The 9,114-nt window shown below is 43.0% G+C and overlaps 1 long non-coding RNA gene across 1 annotated transcript; it reads left to right on the top strand.

Moving 5' to 3' along the window:
* The first annotated feature begins 2,414 nt into the window (after window positions 1-2,414).
* Window positions 2,415-3,842, top strand: LOC129160117 (uncharacterized). Its single transcript, XR_011520430.1, has 3 exons — window positions 2,415-2,587; window positions 2,723-3,623; window positions 3,709-3,842. It is a non-coding gene; the product is annotated as an uncharacterized lncRNA (long non-coding RNA).
* Window positions 3,843-9,114: the final 5,272 nt, after the last annotated feature.

Here is a 9,114-nt window from a genome sequence, read left to right as displayed (position 1 = left end):
TTAGAACACAATGATGAGATTGTAGCTGATAGAGGATTTCAAATCCGAGATGAACTTGCCGCTTGTGGAGCCACTCTCCGTATACGTCATTTCACAAAAGGGAAAAAGCAACTCTCTGCTCAGGAGGTAGACTCATCAAGACAACTGTCTCGTGTCAGGATACACGTTGAATGAGTAATAGGACGCTGGAAGAAATGTAAGATTTTTCAAACAGTAATTCCTGTGTCACAACTCAACATTCTAGATGTGATTGTGTGTGCTGCTCTAACAAACCTCTGTAAGAGCGTTGTTCCCAAAAAAAAACACACCAAAAATTATCAACTCCCATGATCCCATGCAGACAAGAAACAGTGCTACTGTCATTTGCTAGAATATGTAAAACTGATTTTGCATTAGTGTACGAAAATAATGTAAATCTGCTGTTTTTTTGTACTAAATAATAAATTTTAAATTTTCTTTGTATGTGATTGTCAGAAACATTTCGATTGTGCACTAATTAAATCTTTGTAGTTTCAACATTAGATGCAAACTAAAATACACACATACAAACACCGTTGAATCCTAAAGAATTGTTTATTTGAAAATAATTTGAGCATCAACACCATTCTTTTAAATCTAAGAATTAGCCAGAAGGCTTTTTATTTTAAAAAATAAATAAATACAATTAACAATAATCACATATTCTAAGTTAATTGTGTGTTTTGTAACAAAAATAAATCATATATATATATATTTCTATTTTGGTCTCTGCCGGTCTCTGCCGGTCTCTGCCGAGCGGTGGAGGCTGTGTGTTGTGTTTCAATCGGCCAAACGGGACGAGACCAGTCGTCCAATTGCTGACAAGAAAATCAAAGGGTAGGAATGGGAATGTATCCAATCAGCGTCGACGTTGTTTCAGAAGCATGACGGGCGATAGAGCTACCGCCAAAGGCTTTCGTTAGTGCTCGGTAGAACTCGGAGATCTACTCCAGCACGTTTTTGGTCGTGACTCGTGATGGTCGTGACGCATACGGAATAAACATGGAAGCCAGTGCGCCTACAACCAGCAGCAGCATGGATACCGGATCTCAGCAGCCACTGAATTCAGTTCGGTCTCTTCTCCAGTTCGAGAGGAGAACTATGGTGGAAAAACTTAATGTCAAAGAGCTTGGACCAGATCAGCCCGACGTAAAGATAAGCCAGCAGGAGGAGGAGAGAGGTAAACTGTACACACGAGGCTTCTGGGAAGGCTTGGCTAGCTGGATGCAATCATGCTAATGCGTTATTTTGCTTTCCAAACGACTGTGACAGATGAGGCATGGATTGAGTCAGGAGTTACGAACATGAAACATTTTTCTGAGAAGGTGAAGAAACATGAGTTATCCCGGGCGCACATGGACAACACGGTGAAGCTAGCTATGCTAGGCAGAGCTAACATAGCCATGCAGCTCGAGACGAGGGACGCAGGCTTGCAGTGAATAAACACAATGAAGAAGTGGATCAGAACCGGCACATTTTGTCCAAGAGAGAGAGATGTCAGCACAGTGTATGAGCACAATGATGACCTCCTCAGATTTTTCCAGATGATCAGACTCGGATGACTTTGATCCAGTCACTGAGAGAGAGGCAGGAGGCTTTGTGAGAATGCTGGAGGAAGAAGATTTCGGCTTTCTGCTGGCATTGTTTCACAAGATCATGCCACATGTGGACATGCTGTTCAACCAGCTGCAGAAGAGGAACATTGAGTCTGTCTCCATCACAGGGGTCATCCAGAGCTTCACCAACAGTATGCAAAAGATCAGGTACATACTTGTTTATTTAATATTATTGTGATAAATTCTCCAGTATGTTAGTTTCACAAACGGTAATGTGGATGTGGACCATATATGGTCATGTTATTTTATGTGCAATTCAATGCAGTATTTTTCAGCCTTGGTCCGCAAGGCAGCGTGCCAATAGTCAGACACACGTGGATTAATCCCTTTGTCCAATAATGTAAGACAGGAAATAAAAGAGCTGTGCTTAATTCAGGAAATAGTGAAGTTGTGCACAAAGGTCAGAAAGCATAAGTTTGTTAAAAAAAAATAGCACAGCCCCACCAAAAATATTTTTCACCAGCCGCCACTGTTCTCTTATACTGATATAATAAATATTTTCGGTAAGTATCGTACTTTATGTTTGCATTTAGTAATTTAGCATACATTGAGACTTTTGTGACATTTTTTGCCATGTTTGTTTTTGTTTTACCACCCGTATTTTTTTTTTCAGATGCATTTTTCACGGAGGCTTTTTATTGTTTTATGTTAGATTCGTTTTTGTAAATAATGAAAGAAATCAGGAAATCTTCTAGAAATAGGAAATGTTCCTCAAGATCTGTTGATGAGGAGCAAGATGTGCCCTCATCGTTTTTCCATCACAAACGCAGTAAGTTTCTCTGCACTAAATATTTCCACTAAAGACGTTCCAGTTTTTGTTGTCCAGTATTTGTGCTAATACTATTACTATTCTATTATACTACTACTGCTACTTCCAGGAAAACAAAACCTCCATATACATCTGTGGTTGAGGATTCAGGTGCGAGTGAAGATGATTTCCCATCACAGCTGCAGTAAGTTTATCTACAGTTCAAAAATATTTTTAACTTTAGTTCTGTGTTTAATTTTATTTTATTCAGTTTTCATTTACCAGTATTTACTGCTTGAAAATTTAAATGTTATATGATTTGATATATTTTTAATTTTAGAGATTCTTCTGATGAGCCATTCACCAGCAATGGGCAGTGTCAGAGGAAGGATCTTGCTGGAGATGCTCCACATCTTCTGGACTCCTGGACAACAAAGTCAAACCCAGGTACTGTCACCCCACGCCACCCAGATTTATCCCCAGAAGAACTCCTGGCTATCAGCTTCCCGTCATGGATAAACCAGGTACACGCAGTGCAAAAAAGCACTCCCTGGATGTGCTAAGAATGCAAGAAAGTATTTTGTCTGCAGCAGGACAGGAATTGCTCTGCAGAAGACCACAGCAGCTAAAAACGCCTGAACATTGACAGACAATATCACCTGAAAGTCAGACACTGAAAGTTGTAAATGTAAAAAAATCAATACAAGGTTGTAATCCATGTTAGGTTTGATTTCTGGTATTTCAGATTTTTTATTCATGTACATCTGTATTTTCTATTCATACATTTCTGAAGAAAAATGAAATCAGTTTTTTTCTGTTATTACATTTTTTTTTTTGGGTAATTTCAAACAAAATAGCTGCAAAATCTTTACAGATGATACGGAAAGCTAAGCTTGTCCTGAAAATGTTTTGTGCAGATACGACCTTTTTTGACAAATTTATTCAAAGATAAAGATAAACAAGGCCAGGCAGAGTTGAATAATGGCAGAACTAAAAGGTTTTAAGAGCTGGAATTACAGTAACATGAAGCTGAGCTCACAGCTGGTAATGGGGCTCAGGAGGTGACTGTGCTCATTACGTGCTTTATGAGAATACCTTTGATGAGCAATCAAATCACAGGTATGACGTAGAGGCTGCTAGAGCACGCAGAGAGAGTCGGGAGATGAAGAATCCAGCAGGAGAGATGGTCCGTTATGTAGGAAGGAAGAAAAATAGCGCGGCAGAGAAACAAAACACGACGTGTAAGTTCACCCTATTAAACACGTTGATTGTATGCATTTGTATGATTATACATTTTAACTGTATTCTATTGTTTTTCTGCTGTAGTTTAAAAACAGCTGCTGTGTGCTTCCTAACCTCAGTGAGCGTCCAGAGAAGAGTGAAAACAGCCAACATCCACAGCTATGTTGGATGTTTATCAGAGAGAACATATGTGTTGATATGAATTCACACTATTAAAGGTAAAATGTTCCTTTGGAAGTAAAGTGATGTTTACATGCTAAATACATATCCCATTACCTGACTAAGCTTGGTGTGAACATTCAAGTCACTATGAAATCTGCTGCAAGCCTCTAAGGTGACAGAGCTTCATTGCAAGTGCTATATGTGACTGATGGGTTAGAAAACATGTGAGAGTTTCTAAAATGTGTCACATGTGAGGTTAAAATGTAGAAAGTGGTGTGTGTGCTTTAAGCTGCCCAACATTTTTGAGTGTGTGACCTTTGTTAAATGTGATCCACTTCCTGCTGTAATGTGGACTTTTATAGAGCTGAGTAACTGGAGTAGATTACACACCTAAGTAGCTGTAGTACATTACACACCTTGTCGCGTGCCCGTCCCATTTACCGGTTCCTTTAAAACCTAGTTCCGTTAGAACTTATGAGACGGTGCATCCATCAGGGTTCGATGGGGATGTCGGTGAGTATTATAGTATTAGATCCTGGTTTGGGCGTCCTAAGTTAGAATCATATCTTTTATTTTAAAGGTGAAATAATATGTAAGACCTTTCCTTCTGTAGTAGCTCACTTCTTTTTAAGCAATCCCGTTATCTTAAGGTTTCTTTATATTAATCTGTCACAAACCGTAAAGTAAGTCCTGATAATTCCAGAACCCATAATTAATGTGCTTACCTCTGTGCAATTAATGATCAGAGCCCCCACTCGTGAAGCTTTAGAGAAAACCTGAAAGAATCAGGATTATGTTTCTTTTTCAAAAAAGGTTTATTACAAAATCAAAATACAAAAATGGGTAGATGAAAAAACAACTGCTATCCCCCACGGAGGAATTAGTTCAAAATGATTAAATAAGAGTTAGTTTACACCAGCTCTTGTCTTCTCAGAATCGAACTCTTTCTAGTCTCTCTCTCTCTGTCATCCCCCATCCAGGTTTGGACGGGGGATGACCCCTCCCCATCTGCTCTCCTCTCTGTCCTCTGCCCCAACTGCTGTCGAATCTCTCAATCTCCATCTGCTGTTCAGAGCTGTTCTTATATACCCTTCCTGGACCAGCTTAAGGTCATGGGGTCATTTACCAGATACACACTTTGTAGCTCAACACAAAACATTTGGTGTCATTTTCCTTCTTAACACAGGTCATTGCATCATCTTTTGCAGCATTCTTCAGTTTCTCTCCAATGTTCCCGAGAGGGCTTCTGGATCTGATGGGCTTGTCTTCATTCTGTTCTCCTCCAATCCCATCTTTCCAAGCCAGGGGTGGGGCAAAGAGGTGGGGTCAGTCTCCTGACCCTTCGCCCAGTTCTGTCCTCTTGTCCCTGTGACCCTTGTGTGACCCTTGTTTCTGACCACAGTTTTTTTGACCTGCAGCCCAGCTCCTGTCGACTGGCTGATTTTGCTCGCACAAGCCAGTCCAGTATGGCTCACCTTTTGACCCCGTACTTGCCACTGTCTTTGGCATGTGGGACTCGCAACATCCCCCATGCGAGAAAAATCTAGCCAGGGGACTGCAACAGCCTTCTTTGGGGTGGGGCTGCCTCCTCCTCTGGATCATCTTCATCTCCAGTCTCAGACCCAGAGTCTGACTAGCTCAGAGTCCAGATACACACCATCATCATCATCACTCACTTCAGTCTCTGAAGAACCAGATGTTTGTTCATGAGGGTTCAGAACTGGGTTCCTGCTTCTCCACCAGTTTCTACTTCCATCTGGTCAGCTGAGCTGCTGGTTGGAACATCTCAGTCTCCACCTTCAAGCAGAGACTCTCTCCCTCCAGACTGAAGACATCTTTTACTGCAGAGCTTCAAATATTCTCCTCACACACCTGAACAGCAACAAGCTAACTCTGCTTGCAGCTGCAGGTGGGAAGCTTACGCTAAAAACTATAAAGTGTGGCAAGGTGGTTTAATGAGGGCCCGGGCGGGATTCGATCCCGAGACCCCCGGGGTGGGAGTCATACGCTCTAACCACTCAGCCAAAGGGACATTCCCTTAGCTAACTAGCCAGGGCGCATCATCAATCAAGACATTGTGACAGAACGCTCACACTGTCACACCTTCCCCCCTCTTTCCACCAGCGCGTCCTCGTACTCCCGCGCAGGGTGCCACAAACTTCACATCCACGGACCTACTTGACAGTACTACATGGATCCTGCCAACAACACCAAATGTGGCAAGGTTAAAAATGCTTACGCCTTTTTAGTGTAGCTGTCTGTCAGGTCAGAATCATACGGAGCTGTTAGTTCAGGACTCTCCCTTCTCAACAGAACTAGTAGGGGGAGGGGTGATGTCACCACATCCTGCTTGTCTGTTGTTGCTCAGCTGACTGAGTGCTTTTTCTCTGTTCAGCTGTGGCTTCTCATATCTGCAGGCTGCCGAGAGCGGAAGCTAGGTGCTTGTTTCAAGCAGATCCTCTAAAAACAAAGTTTAATTGGAGCAGAGTTCCAATGCTCCCAGTTATAAGTCCGTCCTTTACAGGCGGCACGGTTTCTCCCCTCACGGAGCCCTTAAGCACAGAGGTTCACACATTATACATGTTCCCGGCTTCTAGCCTCCATTGCGCGTGACGATGCCCGACATGAGATTCTATGAAGCTAGGAAACATGATTACTTTACAGTTCGTGACAAATACCTCCCCGTGTTACCAGAAACGAGGCCCAAGTCACACAGATTCTTACATATCAGTCCTTCACTAGATTTTGATCCAGCCATGACGTTTAATCGCATCTCACTTGTGCCTCAGCACCCGGACAGCGCCCCGCTGCGGCTTGAGCCGTTCCGGCCTCGTTCTGAAAGCTCCGGTTACAGGATATTGAAAGATCTATCTGCCATGGCTGGTTAAAAGTTTTTCTTATTCTTTATTTATTTTTATTTTTTGCCTAGCTTTTATCCTTGGCTTTTCTTGCGTCGGAATGCCGTATTTTCTTTATACCTTTTTAAGTTGATCGTCCGTTCTCCCAGATTTCTTTCTTTTTCGAGAAACTGGTGCGGTTTTCACTCCAAGGTTATAAGCTTAATAGGTCCTTAGCGCGCAAGCTTTTATCAGCCTAAAAGACAGTTCTACGTCGGATAGCCCGGTATCTAATATTTAGACCTTCACTCCGTAGCCCCACGTTTGGCGCGCCATGTCGCGTGCCCGTCCCATTTACCGGTTCCTTTAAAACCTAGTTCCGTTAGAACTTATGAGACGGTGCATCCATCAGGGTTCGATGGGGATGTCGGTGAGTATTATAGTATTAGATCCTGGTTTGGGCGTCCTAAGTTAGAATCATATCTTTTATTTTAAAGGTGAAATAATATGTAAGACCTTTCCTTCTGTAGTAGCTCACTTCTTTTTAAGCAATCCCGTTATCTTAAGGTTTCTTTATATTAATCTGTCACAAACCGTAAAGTAAGTCCTGATAATTCCAGAACCCATAATTAATGTGCTTACCTCTGTGCAATTAATGATCAGAGCCCCCACTCGTGAAGCTTTAGAGAAAACCTGAAAGAATCAGGATTATGTTTCTTTTTCAAAAAAGGTTTATTACAAAATCAAAATACAAAAATGGGTAGATGAAAAAACAACTGCTATCCCCCACGGAGGAATTAGTTCAAAATGATTAAATAAGAGTTAGTTTACACCAGCTCTTGTCTTCTCAGAATCGAACTCTTTCTAGTCTCTCTCTCTCTGTCATCCCCCATCCAGGTTTGGACGGGGGATGACCCCTCCCCATCTGCTCTCCTCTCTGTCCTCTGCCCCAACTGCTGTCGAATCTCTCAATCTCCATCTGCTGTTCAGAGCTGTTCTTATATACCCTTCCTGGACCAGCTTAAGGTCATGGGGTCATTTACCAGATACACACTTTGTAGCTCAACACAAAACATTTGGTGTCATTTTCCTTCTTAACACAGGTCATTGCATCATCTTTTGCAGCATTCTTCAGTTTCTCTCCAATGTTCCCGAGAGGGCTTCTGGATCTGATGGGCTTGTCTTCATTCTGTTCTCCTCCAATCCCATCTTTCCAAGCCAGGGGTGGGGCAAAGAGGTGGGGTCAGTCTCCTGACCCTTCGCCCAGTTCTGTCCTCTTGTCCCTGTGACCCTTGTGTGACCCTTGTTTCTGACCACAGTTTTTTTGACCTGCAGCCCAGCTCCTGTCGACTGGCTGATTTTGCTCGCACAAGCCAGTCCAGTATGGCTCACCTTTTGACCCCATACTTGCCACTGTCTTTGGCATGTGGGACTCGCAACAACCTGAGTAACTGGAGTAGATTACACACCTGAGGATGAGAGCCAGTAGTTTATATTTAATGTGAGTAAACTGCATCTACCTGACATCACTCAGAGACAAAGTACTTCTGACTCTTAAAGTCATTTATTAAAAGCATGCCTGTTACAAACTCAAGTATTTCAGTGTAAAAATAACTTCACATGTGTGATATGCACGTGGAGTCACAAGTTAACTTTTATCTGCTAAGGTGTTCACTGCAGTCAAAACACCCTCCATGCTTCTGCTGGTTGGCTGCTTTGTCCAGGTGAGCTGTGTGTTTTTAGACTGCCTGTCTGTCAGTTCACAGAAGAACTGCATCATGGTATTAAACTGTTCATCTGCCCTGTTTTCAGCCTCTGACCCAAGCATCTGTACTGTCTTGTGGTTCTGTGTACAGTGAGTTTGCAGCGCTGCAGTGCTCTTGTTCAGGCTTGGTGTGGAGGCCTTTTACACCTGTTGATTTACTGTGATCTTGTCATGGCTCTGCTTTTCCTCTGCTGCTGTGCTCTTAACCCCTTCTTTCCACAGGAGTCGTCAGCAGCACGTTACTGCAGCAGCACGTCATAGCTGCTGATAGGAGCCGCTGTGGTCAACAGAACCTTTTCCACCGGAGCCGTCAGCAGCGCGAGTCGGCCGCGTCTCAGGAGCAGCATGTCGCGGCCTTTACGCGCCGGTTCTATTTTCTACGCGCGATGCCTCTGAAACTGGTCAAGTTCGACATTTTTGGGGAAGGAAAGACAGGAAATCGGACGCGGAAATGGAGAGAAGCTCCCGAGATTTTCAGAATAAAGAAACGTACTGCCTTCGGTTGCTTTACTTTAAAAAAGGTTACTAACTGTGCGGCCCCGTGAGAAGTTATCACCAGGCTAGCGGTCTCCTTTGTTTTTCAGGTCCGTATTGGCGATTATAAAACGGACAGAACATAAAACACAAACCATGTTGTAGTTTTCTCCTGCTTGTTGTTGTGTTTACTGACGAAGTCACTCGTGTGACTTCGTGCTCGGTCGGTGACAGCTGCTCCCCTGCTGCTTC

The sequence above is a fragment of the Nothobranchius furzeri genome, chromosome 4, assembly GCF_043380555.1.
Source record: "Nothobranchius furzeri strain GRZ-AD chromosome 4, NfurGRZ-RIMD1, whole genome shotgun sequence".
NCBI classification, from domain to species: domain Eukaryota; kingdom Metazoa; phylum Chordata; class Actinopteri; order Cyprinodontiformes; family Nothobranchiidae; genus Nothobranchius; species Nothobranchius furzeri.
The sequence above is the reverse complement of the archived record's forward strand: the minus strand, read 5'-3'. Positions and strand labels throughout refer to the sequence as shown.